The sequence below is a fragment of the Lepisosteus platostomus genome, chromosome 5 (genome assembly GCF_059453375.1).
Source record: "Lepisosteus platostomus isolate fLepPlt1 chromosome 5, fLepPlt1.hap1, whole genome shotgun sequence".
Taxonomy (NCBI): Eukaryota; Metazoa; Chordata; class Actinopteri; order Semionotiformes; family Lepisosteidae; genus Lepisosteus; species Lepisosteus platostomus.
Window position 1 is genome coordinate 52,487,178 of NC_142615.1, and position 14,499 is coordinate 52,501,676.

The following is a 14,499-nucleotide window of genomic DNA, read 5'->3' on the forward strand; positions in this document are numbered from 1 at the left end:
CGTCCTGCCCTGGAATTCTCCTTTGAATTCCCTTTAGAACAGTCCACAGAATCCTCTCCAGAATCCCTTCTGAATCTCGTTGAATCTTGTTGAATCTGAATCTGAATCTGAAACTCTCTGAATCTCAATCTGAATCTCACAGGCTCTCTGTGTTGCCTGTTTTTACCTGGAAGAACTTCAGCTCATTGAATGGCTGAAAGTTCCATGGGCATCAGAGTCCCACGTGGGTTACTCGGCCCTACCAGTCCCTGATTGGTTGATCAAGGTGAGATATGAGTCACTTAGTCCTGACACTTAGGAATGCAATCCAGATGTCCAACTCGCACTCCCTAGACAGATAGGCGCCAATGGATAACCATTGATCATGATAGCCAGGCTTAGCTAAGTGCATCCCCCTTTGGGAGCTGTCCTTGGACCTTAAATCACCTTGCATGAATGTGGCTGCACCACAGAGATGAACAGAGAAATGAGGCCTAATTTGGGAAAGCTCAGAAACACTTAATTCTGCCTTATTAATAACCCTCACCGCTACAGGTCTAACTCAAGCTCAAGCAGAGACAACCCATTAATGGCTTTCATAACTTCCATTAGTCTCTACCTCTGTCTTCCCTAACTCATTCTTGATCTTCCAAACCAGGCGTTTAACTGAAATTCAGCCCACTGATACGGTTTCTGAGAAAAAAAAAAATATAACAAACGCTACTCCCGACAGCCTGAAAAAAAAAACACAGACTCCTATAGCCTCAACTGAGCAAAAGAGTCCGTTTCTGCACCTTCTGAAATATTATTTAAAAATACTACCCTTTCTGAATCACCAGCACTGGCTGGAGACGCTGTGTGTGTCCGGGCTCAGCGGTTATATAGGACAAGACTCAGCGCGCAGCAGGTGTGACTCATTGCTCTGCGCTGCCCGTGCGGAATGCACATCTCCTCCCTCTACACACCACCGCCTCGCTAAACCGCCTTCATACTGCCCAGCGGCAATAACATCTCCATTTATTACATTTATTCTTCCCTCTTAACCCAGAAAACTCCCGGGACGTTTCTTGAACCGGTAAAGCTCTCTTTGTTGGTGGTCACAAGTAGAAACAATGCACGAGCTGAAAGCAGGTAGTCAAGCAGTCCTCCCTCACTGTATATCTGGGTCCAGACTTCCGAAAACTCCTAAAAGTGAATTTCCAGAACGCCATATTAAAGTCTCCCATCCGTTCGTTTCAAATACATCAATTAGATGAGTTCGGGTACTTTTCTGATGTATTTTAATAGTTTGGCACTGTGCCTTGTTAAATATGTTACAAGCAAAGTTTATCAACTTCATGCGAGGTTTTGTGTGGATACAAAAACATTATATGATATCTATAACACACGTGAAGAGTGAATCTGAATTAATCAGAATGCCTCGCTGCACCAGAATTGTTATTTACGTATTTTAAAAATACATCTGGTGCATCTGAAGACAGAATAAAACCCAGAACTGTAAAAGGACGACAGACCATTAAACTGCAAAGGAACAAGTAATAGATTTATTCCATGCTGAAAAAATAATTGCAGAATAATTTTAGTTTCGGTGGTCTTTCTGATGTATGAGTTTGGAAAACCGTCTTTGAGAACACAAAATTCAGTGCTCGGTACCATCGAGGTGAAAGAGGGTCAAGGATGAGCGGGAAACTTTGTTAATAAGGAGACAAACACCACCTAACATCGTGCTCGAACCCACAACCCTGAGCTTAAGAGTCTCATGCTCTACTGAGCTAGCCAGGCACCATTGCTTTCAAAGACGGTTTTCCAAACTCATACATCAGAAAGACCACCGAAACTAAAATTATTCTGCAGCTAGGATCACACATTCTCCCTTCCCTTAACGACAGACTACTGTTCTTTTCAAATTTTCTCCATTCATTGGAAGTTTCATTTCATAGCTCTCTGCACCCATTCTGACTTCACACCTCTTGATTGGCCTCTCTTTCTGTCCCCTGCTCCCGCCTCTCACTCCTCCTCCCTCCCAACCTTTGTTCTCCCGCTACTTTACCTTTGCCTACTGCCCTGTCTCTCTCACACCTGAAGAAGGCTCCACGGCCGAAACGTTGTGTTCTTTTTCTTCTTTTTTTTCAGCATGGAATAAACCTTTTACTTGTTCCTTTGCAGCCTACGCATGCTGGCGCAGCTACCCACCTGAACTAAGACCATTAAACTGTCTGGTGATATTGCTGCACGGGTCGCAAGATCACAATAGAACACGTTATTGTAAAAAAATGTTAACATTCGTGAATGAGTTTTTTTTAATTATACCAAATGTCCGTTAAATAATGATGTTTTTCAGACCATAAACACTATTATATGAAAAAAAACATTTACTATATATCCATTTAACTTGTTTTTTTAAAAAAAACATTACAATACGGTAGATGAAAATTGTTCAGGGCTCTTGTATTAAATATACTGTACCAGCCTTTTTACTCATGTGTCAGAAATAAAGTGTATAAAATTAGCTAAATCAAACAAAACACAAACGCTACGAAAAAGAAAAAAATGTGTTTATCCTGCAATTTTATCTCGTTGAAACGTTTTTTTTTTCTCTGTGGCACTAACGGGCTAACGGTTAGGATTCCTGGTTTCCTGATTACATAGAAATGTGTCTCTCTTCCCTTACAATGTCCAAATGATCAGTTCAGTGTAGAAAAGAGCACCGTAAAACCCCGTCAGGCGTGCAAAACGTAAAAATGAAAGAGATCGCTTTGTTTCTGCCCGCTTTCTCACTGAAGCCCTTTGGTGTGTTAATAGAAGGTTATAACCGCTACACCGCGCGATGTGGGGAGGGGTGACTTACAAGCAGAGTTGACCTTTGAGAAAGGACTCGTCTCGGGAATATATTTCCACATTTTGAAGAGATTTTCTCCATTTCTGTAGCCTGATTTCCAATATTCCTAGAGAGCTGTAGAATCTGGAATCACCTATCTGGGAACACTGTGTAGATGACAGGTTTGTGACTTTCTCATGAGCACGGTATATGAATCCATCATATTAAAGACACTGTGAGCATTTGAATAAAATTAAGGATAGTCTGTCCCAGCTCGCCGCGATGGTATAGTGGTCAGTACTTTGTGCTGTGACCGCACTACCCGTGCTTTGAATCCGGGTGACAGCAGCCCAAGACAAGAGAGTTTCCTTCGTCTATGTTATTTCAGTGAAGGGGGGGCATGCGTGTACAGCGAGCGATCATCGAGTTGATGTGTTGCCCCATATAAGCAATGTGAACCAACACTGCTTTACAAAGGAGCACGGTCTGATCTTATAGTTGATAATCTGGAGACCAGACCTCTTCTCTGACGAGAAGAAAAGGTCAGGAGCCGCAGTATTTAATGTAAATAAGAGATTTCATTTTTTTCTGTGGCGCAGCTAGTACCAAACACTTAATCTCGGGGTTGTGAATTCGAGCTCCACGCTGGTAAGAAATCATATAGGTTATGATAAATTTACTTTTTTAAATAAAAAGTAATATTATAAAACTTTCTCGATACCAGTTTGCAGGTGACATGTTCTTTATAAAAATAATCTTTAGTATGGGATCAATAACCGCGCCTGAACAAATATCGGAAAGAATCGCCTGTCACTAAGGTATTTAAGTAAAGTAGAGATATAATCAGAAAACCTACATATAGGAAATGTTAGTTACTTTGTATGTGCTTTAGCGTTTTCTTTTATATACCGAAAAAAAGGTTCAAGGCGTTCTAGTCGCTGTACTCCTCGTAGATAATCTCAACGAAATCACAATACAGTACAGGACACGCAGTGAGGAGCTCACGCAACGAATAGTCTTGAACATGCCAAGCGTAAAGGCACACTGCACATCTGCGAAACATCACATCCTAGTTTAGTTACAGTGAGATTATAGACTGGAAGCTAGGAAGTCTCAGATCACTTTTTTATTAAATGTTCAAGCAAACCCAAATACCTTTGCAAGAGACATTTCAGAATCCCAGTCAAATCCAGTATGATTGCTGGATCCCTCGAATTCGACAATATCACAGATCTGCAGTCCACGTTTGTGCAAGACATACCGCCCAGAGCATTTCTAAGACAGGAAATACATTTTCGTTACGAAAAGAGATATACTGTACGTAGAGTGAAATGGTCTGGTACGAGTCCTAAGTTTGAATAGTTCAAAATAGACGAAAAAGGGTAATTACAGACTCTTTCGAAATGTAAGAACATTAAAGCTGTGCAGACCTTATCTTGATTTACCTAGTTTAATCGTTTTCAGAAAGTGTAATTGTATTATTTTATGTACCATTGACGATTCTACTGATGTTATAAGTGCTCTTGTTTATATTGAATTTATTTTGTTGTTCAAATAAAAAGTAAAAAAAAACATTCCGGATGCGTCTGCTGTAGAAATAAAATGACATCAAAGGCGTTGTACTGTACGTAGCCTGTTCCACAGAAGAACTAGCTGAGATGAAAAGTTCGATATTCTACTGACAGGGCTATTCCCATCAACTCAGTTTCTTTCTGAAACAACGTTTTCCAAGAAAAACTTACACTTTGCAAAATTTGAAATAAAATACTTGCTTAAAAGTGCAGATTATTTTTTTCCCAAAAACTGTAAAAGGAGAAAACCGACCCGTTGGAGTCTCTGTCGTACCATTGCTCAGTGCGGTCAGGTCGGGACTAAAACGATAGTAAGGTGCTGGTTCAAGCACATCTAGGCACGCCTTTCTCACTGTTCCATCGTGAACATCATCTAGAGAAAAAGTGGCATGTAATGTTTAATACATTATTGGCCTTATTAATAATTTGAGGGAATATAAATGCTTTGCATGTATCGAATTACAGCACGTAACAACTGAGTACCTGAGTCGATATCACCGGGCAATTTCCAATAACGACCAACATCAGACACTTCAAGAAAAATAAGATTCCATATCTTGGAATGTAGGGCGGAAGAATTCATTTATACTGCTGTTGCATCTTGAGTTAAACTTTTTTAAAAAAATATGACGCAGATTTGCTCAAAATACTTGTAATCGCCTTAAAGAGAGTTTTCATGAAAACGTACATCGGCTAGCTCTCCACTGTTAATTGACAGAACTTTTGAAGAAACTGTTCTTATATAAGCAACATACAAATTAAACATCTTAATGAACATGAAGGGAAATCTATGGAAGCCCGTTTCCGTCAGGGAGTAAAAAAAAAACGCGCTATGGTATCTCATTGTATGTCCTTTTTTACTTAAAAAGGTCTTCTTTAGCTCAGCTAGCAAGACCTGGGTTCGAGCCAATGCAGTGAGGCACGAACAAGGGTGGGAGCTGCGAGGGCACAAGCCCTAGAACCCGAATCCGTTACAATAACAAAAGGACAGACATTGAAATATGGGCTATTTCGAAGTCGCAAATGTGAGATATAAAGTAGGAATTCTGAGTTACTAAGTCGCAATTCTGAGATACCATAGCGGGTTTTTTTTTTACTCCCTGGCGGAAACGGGCTTCCATAGAAATCCGGGTTGTGAATAACAACTGTCACTACACACGATTGAGTTCTTGAGGCTGGCACCTAAGACCACTCAGCCATCCTGACAAGCAGTGAGGATGCCCGTTACTTTGTCAAAGGATTATTAACTACTTTTCTTTTCTTATTATTACAGAGATTTCTACATTGCAAGACAATTGACGATTTAGATAAAGGTATATCGTGGTACGCAAACCAGGCACGGACAGGGTTTGAACCCGCGCTCTTCGGTTTACGAGACCGATGCCTTACCACTTGGCCACCGCGCACACAGTTTAATTTTTTTTCCCATCAAGGCTAATACATTTTGAAAAAAAAATCTGTGGGCAAATTGCAATGGCAGGAGAAGTAAAGAATATAGTTCTTCTGTGGAGCTGGCTTCAGACTCTGCTTATAGCGCCCGTCAAATAAAATAGATATTTTATTTTTACAGGAAGACGCATTCCGAAATGTATCTCTGCAGTTTTAGAAAAGTTTTGAATGGTATATTTTATACAACGCAAAAAACCGTATTCTAATTGCAGACTGCAGATCTGTGCAGCAATCGTACTACATTTCACTGTGATTCTGAAATACTTCTAGCAAACATATTCAGGTTTCCTTGAACTTTAATAAAAAACTGCTTCGCTTTCAATCTCTGGTGTTACTGTAAACTCGGACGTGATGTTCCGCAGATGTGCAGTGTGCCTTCTTGTCTTATTCAAGTTTACTGGATTTGTGAAACGAAAATACAAACTGGACAGTTTCAGACACATGAAGACTCATAAATGTCACTACAAATGACAAATTTGTAGTGTAAATCCGCCGGGCTGATTTACGTGTCTGACCATCTCTCTCCTCCCTCTTCGGCAGTGAGCACTATTTTTTCATTTTCTTTTCTTGTAGTTTCCTCGCTCTTTTACTGTCCCTTTCTCCCACGGAGAGACGGAAAACATGCCGAAATCGTTTTCACCCTGTGTTTGTGCAACGTCAGTGTGTGAAGGGAAAGGAATCTATGTGGCTCCAGTGGCGCAATCGGTCAGCGCGCGGTACTTATACAGCAGTGCACAGCGGAGTCATGCCGAGGTTGTGAGTTCGAGCCTCACCTGGAGCAGTGTAGTCTGTCTTTAGCTACCGAAAGCAACCGTCCACTTTAGATACTGTTACTTATAGGTCGTCCTTAACACCTTATCTAACGGGATTGTAGCCTGTTAGGTGTTTGCTGGAGATCCAGTCTAAATTAACATCATAGGAACAGGTAAAGGTTTATTCCACGTCACACCCGAAGAAGGGTCCACGTTGTGTTTCCTTCTCCTTTCAGCATGGAATAAACCTATACTTTTTCCTTTGCAGCTGACGCAGGTCACTACTTAAATTCCCATCAGCTGTGGACCCCCAGCTGATCTCTACACAGATAGATGAGAGATATCTTCTTAGACGAGAGGTCTACTGGGACTAAGGGAGCACGATGGGGTACTGAAGACTTGAAAAAGCTCTCGCATTAAATTCTGTTTTTGTTGTTTCCCAGATTTGTTTTTAATGTTCTTTTTGTTTTGAAGTTGTTCCTTTAAGTATTTTTTTATTTTATTTTCTGTAGTCGTTAGACTACTACAGTGATTTACCTAGGTTCCCGGAAGGCTTTCTCGCATCGTGGTTGTTGTGTTTTTGGGTTACAAGTATTTTTGTTCTATTGATAGGACCCCACGCATTACTGTGGGACTAGTTAACTTAAGTTCTTACATTGTACCTGAAATTACCACATAAACTACTACTCTGTTTTTCTTTTTTTTTAATAAAGGCACAAATTATGTTTTTTTTTTCTTGCAGCTGATTGGCAATGACCCTACAACGGGTCATTGCATCGAACGTGGCTGCTGAAATTTGTCAGCAGCTCCATACTAAACCTGTTCTCAATTGCAACAAACCTAAAATAACATATGCTGCCCATTAGATGTTACCGATGTAGGAGACTAACTTAAACCTCCTCTTCACAGGGTTTATGTAGTTCAGTAGAGGAACAGTCGATCGCATTTGAACTGTTCTGAATGTAGTGGAAATTATATAGTCACAAAGTAACGAACATACGCACCACTCGCTTGAAATATTTACTGTAGCTAAAATTGTTTTCTAGACACCACAACTATTCACAATGAATTTGATGAATACATGTCTTTATTAATAAAAGTGTAATTTATTAATAATTAAGATTAATGTATATCTTTATTAGTAGCTGTATTACCGGTAATGCATGTACAGTCCTTAATATGGGATAGTGAACTTTCAGGTATCCTGGGGAGGTAAGAAAACTGAAATGAAGGAAATACATATTTAAAGGGGGTGTAAGTCTTAAATGTGTTCTGTTACATCTGGGTGTTAACTGAATAGATTGTATTACTTATTGTGATTTGACACATGTCTGTCTCAGGAGACAGCAGAAAAATTGGGGAATTTGCAGGTACAGAAAATAACTTGAACTGAACAGGCAAATGTAAGGTTATGTTAAAGAAAAATAAACTTTGTCACCTTTTTAAACATGATTATTTAAGACAGTTTATCGGAACCGTATCTCTCCTCGATTCTGTGGCTGTGGTCCAACAGTAACGGTGGTGAAACAAGCAGAATGTGCGGAAAGAATTGGAGACGTAACGGGAGACTCATCCAGTCGATAGAAGGGTTGTGTACGCTGAGAAGTGTAGTTTAAAAGCTTAACGAGCCAGGGAGGAGTCAAACCTGCAATCTTCTGAGCCAAAGTCAAACACATTATCCATTGCACCACTGGCTCTGATACCCTAAAGCCACCACTGTAAGCTTTGTGCTGTCATTAGTAATACTGTAGCACTCCGGTGTTCACAACAGCCCCCCACCACCAGGAACTCAAACCCAGGCTTCCTGCATCACTCAACAGGGACCTAGCCTGTTGAGCTAAAGAGCAATCTCCCTCAGTCCTGCGGCTGTGGCCCTGCTATTACATTGAAGGGCAGTGACATCACCGCTCTGGTAAGCCGGCTCTTACACACTCAATGGTGGCCGTATGCGTTACACTCTCCCCCGCTTAACTCACCAACCTCAGCAAAGGGCTATCCCATTCCACTGCTGACACCAATGTAACGCTCCAGGGTTCACATGGGCATCCTCGCCACTGCCACATCAGGTCAGTCCCCCACCGTCAGGGACTCAAACCCAGACCTCTGGCATCACTCAACAGGGACCCAGCCTGTTGAACTAAAGGGAGACCGTCCTTAAGCTCAAGCGGCTGGGTCCCTGTTGAGCTATGGTGGCAGTCGCAGGTTTGAGTCCCCGACGGTGGGGGGCTGACTTAAGTGGCAATGGCAAGGGTGCCCGCCTGAACCCCCAACCATTACAATACTATACATCGCTCCAGTCCAAATTTTCTCAATTAGATTCACGTGTTTTCTACTTGTATTTAGCTACTAGGTCTTTCGTTTGGTCTGTTTTAAAAATAGCATCTCAAACAATTTTATGTGTCATGCTGAAATTCACACACGGGGGACGTCACATGAAAGACAATCACAGATAAGATGTTGCATTTAAAAAGAAATCCAGAGTGGCAGTAGAAAACAAAGCCTTATACACGAGATGCAAGTGCTCTACCACTGAACTAAACTGACAGGCACTTTTGCCTGCAGCTCTTTAATTGAGTTAGGGAGAGTGAAGGGTCTACACAGTGTACAATTTAAAGGTCGAAGCAAGACAATCTGATGCGAGGAGAATTCACAAAACGAGCCTCTGCTTTATCGTTTACTGAGCATTCAATGAACGTCTAAGTGAAAGACAAATTCACTATTTTCACTTTTTGTTTAAAGAACACTTTTATCACGTTCTGCACTCCCGGTGTTTAACGGTGTTCTTTTCTACACTCCTGATTTGAGGATCCCCAGCTAAAATATTTTTTAAATACAACAAAATTCCGATATATTGAATAGTATTTATGTTTACATTTATATTCACTCGTGCCAAAAGCTTGTGTTCTCTGCATATATCAGGATGTGGAAAGAGGCCCAATCACATCTGGAGTAGATAGTATTTAGGTCAAAGCTAATTCAAAGTGCATCTCTGGGTGTGTTTGAATTACCTACGTGTTTGACTGAAGGACAAGCTCACGGTGCCATAAAAATTGACACTCGTCATCTTTTCTTCTACATTCACAGGTTTTACGCTAAAGACAAAAAAAAATTTTTTGTCGTTTTCATGCCAGCTGGCACTAATTATTCTGCACTGACAGGGAAGATTAGTATTTTATCTATCGCAATATGTGTGGAATTTGTTTTTAAAAAAGTTGTTCCAGAAATGAACACTTCCATTAAAGTTAAGGCAGACACCTGTTGCTGTCCACAACGACCAACTCTGCATGGCAAGAGAGGAGAAAAGCACTGTGGTGATTTGAACCCAGAAACTTATTTACTAGACATGCACATTAACCAGCTAAGCCACAGCACCAACAGAGCACTATCCTTTTACAGCCTCTTAGACACACCGCTCTGAGATACCTGCGTTCTGTGTGCGCTGAGCCTGCTCGCTGAGCAAGTGATGAGAAATGGCTTTTATCTGGTAATTTCAAGTCCAAGGAGCTCAATATGCTTTTTATGTTGGACATCTTCAAGGAAAATGGTGAAATCGCAGGTGGAAGAGGAAAATGATCCTTGAGTAGAGGAAAGACGACCATCTTGAGTACTAACTCATGTCAGGAGGCTAACTTCTGGGATGAGGTGGTGGAGTGGTAAGGTGATGGACTACTAATCCATTGTGCTCTGCACATGTGGGTGTGAATCCCATCCTTGTGAAGTTCAGTAGTTGACAAATGTGCCTTTTTAAACTGGGTGTGCTTTCGTTTCGTCTTTCGCTCCTGTACTACAGCAGTAATATTTCTAGATGTGCATGAACATGGTATAGTAGGCTGACGGCAGGAACACGGGGTCCACAAGCAGTGACAGTATCAGAGGTGTCTGCGGTGTGTTGGTTTGTGAGCACTAATAAAATAACTTGCCGTGGAAGCACGTGTGCCTGCATTAATACAGCTCCATTGAGCAGAAAAAGCAACACAAACACCGACTTGTCAACAGGAAGTTTCCGTAGCTGAAAACACAGCCATTGTGCTCCAGGTGAAGCTTGTGTCGCAGGATGTGGGTCATTGAGGCAGTCACGGGCTGGGATTGATTGGGTTATGTTGATTTGTGTTACAGGGTGTGGGTCATTGAGGCAGTAACAGGCTGTGATTGATTAGGTTATGTTGAATTCCAGGATGGTGTCAATGTTGCCTCTCACTCAAGGGGGTGACTGCAGTTGTCCCAATTAATACAGGAACAGTCAGTAAAAACAGTCAAACCCAAGTCGTTCAGGGAGCAATTAGGTATCGAGACTTGGAGGTGTGAGGAGTCGCTGAGCCAGTTTTAGCCAGACCAAGGGGTGAACTGATAAGGTTCCATGACACCTAGCTCAGCACTCCCACACCCCTCAAACAACACAAGCTTCCTCCTGGAAAAATACTGGGCAGACCTGATTCTGACAGGGACAGTGGAAACCCCCCTGAAAGGGATTGGCTAAGGAGAGGGATAAAAAGACCTGAGACAGAACAGAGGGGGCTCCCGATTCCCACTGGATCCTGGAGACGACACAGTCAGCACAAGGGAAGCTGCAGAGTGCAAGACCCCGGAGGAACTCTGCAGAGACTTCTAATACCTGGAGGCAAGGATCTACTGGTTCAGTAACTGACGACAACGAGAGACATTGGCATTGAAACAGAGGTACTGTACAGACTTTTAACACCTGAAGGTGAGGAACAAGGAAACTGGCACAGCTAGCCGATTCAAACTGAGAGGAATGTAATACAGTCGCAGAGGATTTCTATTGTAACCTGAACAGAGACTGGGAAAATAGGACTGGGTGATACCCCTCTCCTCAAAGTGGGCCATCAGAGACTACAGGTACTAAGTAGAGACGTTCGAGTGACCTCTCTTTAATATTTTACAGGAAAGACTGCTGCCCCTCTGTATTCATTATGACCCTGGGAAGGACCTTTTGCTGCTGTGAATTCTGTTTTCGTTGTGTTTTTGGGTGATAGTGCATGTGAATGTAGTTGGAAAATAAAAAGGGCACTTATACAATACAAATGCTTGTCGCTGGTCTATGTGTGCATTGGTGATTCTAGGAGATAAACAGAACCTGTGGTAATGTAGAGGGGCCCTAGCACCCCGTTTGTATTGCTAGGTGGTATAGTCGTACACGAGGCAGGAACATCCCTCGCCCATAGGGTTCACCTTACTGTGACACCTTCTTCATCTATGTTTTTTGAGTGTACTGCAAATGATCTTAGTATCGAAGTGCCGTCCCACATAACCGATCCGAACAGTCTGCTTTACAGAGGAGCACTGCCGGAGCTTATCGTTGGCAACGATTGCTGGATCCTTTGAATTCGACTGAACTATAGCACAGATCTGCAGTCCACCATTAGAATACTGTGGGTGTGCTGTATAAGCCATACCGCCCAAAATAGTTCTAAAACAGGAGAAGCATCCTCGTTTAGGAATGTGGTATAAAGTGAAATGGTCTGGGAAGAGTCCTACGTTTGAACAGTTCAAAATAGACGTAAAGGGGTATTTACGGACTCTTTCGAAATGTAAGAACAAGCTGTGCGGACCTTATCTTTATTTACCTTGTGTAATCGTTTTTCATAAAGTGTAATTGTATTATAGCATGTGCCCCTGACGATTTTCTTGATATGTTATATGTGCTCTTGTTTGTGTTGTATGTAGTTTTGTTGTTCAAATAAAACGTAAAAGACACAACTTTCTGGATGCGGCTGCTGTAAAAATAAAATGACATCAAGGGTGCTGTACGCAGAGGTCTGAAACCTGCTCCACAGAAGATCTTTATCCAGAGGTGTTAAAGAAGTCGAGATCTCGCCATGAGAGGGGAAGCATCTCAGAAAAAGCAGGTGCAGTCGGTTCCACGGTCATAACGCCACTAAATCGGGCGACAAGAGCAAAACCCACCCGGCTTCCTCTGGGCAAGTAATGAGACAAAGAGACAGCACACAGCGGGTAGCGTGGCCGAGCGGTCTAAGGCGCTGGATTAAGGCTCCAGTCTCTTTGGGGGCGTGGGTTTGAATCCCACCGCTGCCAGGTGCTCCTGTTGAGATGCCCTTTCAGCTGGCTTCAGACAAAAGGGAGGGAACTGCTTTTTGGCAGTCTCTCGAGAAACTAAGCAAAGTGTTTAAAGATACTTTCTCAGCTTGACATCAAGGCACAAAACAAAAACCTTCTTGCGTCCTCTCAACCCAAAAGCGCTTTGCCACTTTTTGCGTTATGGAGGGAACGACGTCTGCCCAGATCACTTTTGTGTCAATGCAAATCGTAGTGTGCCCTCCGTTTTAATGTTGGCTGTGCTGGCGTGCTGCTTCTGTCTGTGAAACTTGAATGTTCTGCTTCTTCACACCAAACCGTCGGCGGGGGTTGAGCTTGTTAAATCTTTGCGCATAGCGCTCCTTTGGAAGTACTTTGTCCAAGTTCAAAAGCGATCGTGGGATTTACTTCATGCGTGCAAAAAGCATGCCTCGCACGACAGATCTAAATGGGGAATGGAGCCTGCTTCTTGCTGTTTTTCCTGTGGTTGCAGTTACAAAGTTGATCGTGCTTTCACATTCTGTTAACAGTATTCACTGGCTGAGCTTTATCAGTTGGTTCGTAAAGGAATCTCTGCTTCGGTTCCAGAAAAGTCATCTGTAGTGTGTTTTTTTCCGTGCCCATGGCAGTCTTTTAAAGCTGGTAGTAATGGCGGCGAAGTTAATTTTTTATCCTCTTTAAAAGAATAAGGACGGGCTGGGGCGAGCTCCATTTACCACTCTTTCAGCTAACCGCCGAACTCGCGAACTGATTACACTGCAGAGCCACAGGCGCCTCGCTTTTCTCCATTCTCTGGGTCAGGGTGAAAAAAAACTTGCTGGTATTAGCTGGCCTGCTGGGAGCACCTCTTCTTCACTGATAAGCAAGATTTGTGTTTCATCTTTCGCAAGCTGTATAGATTTCTTTCAAAACAAGTTGTTCCAGAAAGGAAACGAACACTTGCATTCACCTGAATTAAAAGGCATGGGATTTGCCCATAAGGATAAATTCTGTACAGTAAGACAGGTAGAAAGGCACCGCTGGGAATCGGACCCAGGATCTCCTGTTTACTAGACAGGCGCTTTAGCCAATTAAGCCACGGCGCCAGCAAAGTGCTGTCCTTTGACAGCCACTTGGACACGTCTCAACTGCTCTGAGACATCTGCGTTCGGTGTGCACCGAGCCTGCTCGCCTTGCAAGTTGCCTCATTTACATGCGATAGCTCCACCACTAAGAGAAAGGATGAGAAATGGCTTTTATCTGGCACTTTTCATGTCAGAGGATCTCAATCTGCTTTCCGTGTACAAGAGGATGTCCAACTCATGTAGCTAAAGACGTAGACGACAGTGCTCCACTGAAATCTTGATCTCACAACCCTCGGCATGACTCCGCTGTGTTCTGCTTTAGACAAAGGGGGGAAAAGACTTCTTTCATCACACGTTTTGCACTGTTTACGGTGTTTGCAGTGCTCTTTCTTAAATGAAAACCAGGAATCGGCACCATATGAGGTGAGACTAGATAATATTGGATCAAGTAGCCTCGCCATTCCATGCGTGACGTGAGCAAAGTGTAATTCCTGTCTTTATAGTGTGCTTGTTAGAGACTTAGCTGGCACCCAGAGCGCTTTAAATCCGGGAGTCAGCAGCCCAAGACAAGAGAGTTTCCTTCGTCTATGTTTTGTGCGTGAAGGGGGAAACCATGCGTGTGCTGCAAACAATCTTAGTATCGAAGTGCCGTCCCACATAACCGATCCGAACAATCTGCTTTACAGAGGAGCACTGCCGGAGCTTACCGTTGGCAAACTGAAGACCAGGCTGACCTCTTCTGTGACTCTTGAACACTGAGTCTCAAGGTTGTGAATTCAAGCTCCATGCTGGCGGGAAATTCCATAGGTAAT

The 14,499-nt window shown here is 42.6% G+C and overlaps 3 non-coding genes across 3 annotated transcripts; 2 read left to right on the top strand and 1 right to left on the bottom strand.

Annotated features, from left to right (window-relative positions):
* Positions 1 to 5,702: 5,702 nt before the first annotated feature.
* Positions 5,703 to 5,774, bottom strand: trnat-cgu (transfer RNA threonine (anticodon CGU)). Its single transcript has one exon. It is a non-coding gene; the product is annotated as a tRNA-Thr (tRNA).
* Positions 5,775 to 6,504: 730 nt separating this feature from the next.
* On the top strand, positions 6,505 to 6,598 carry trnai-uau (transfer RNA isoleucine (anticodon UAU)). Its single transcript has 2 exons — positions 6,505 to 6,542; positions 6,563 to 6,598. It is a non-coding gene; the product is annotated as a tRNA-Ile (tRNA).
* Positions 6,599 to 12,541: 5,943 nt separating this feature from the next.
* On the top strand, positions 12,542 to 12,623 carry trnal-aag (transfer RNA leucine (anticodon AAG)). Its single transcript has one exon. It is a non-coding gene; the product is annotated as a tRNA-Leu (tRNA).
* The last annotated feature ends 1,876 nt before the right edge of the window (positions 12,624 to 14,499 follow it).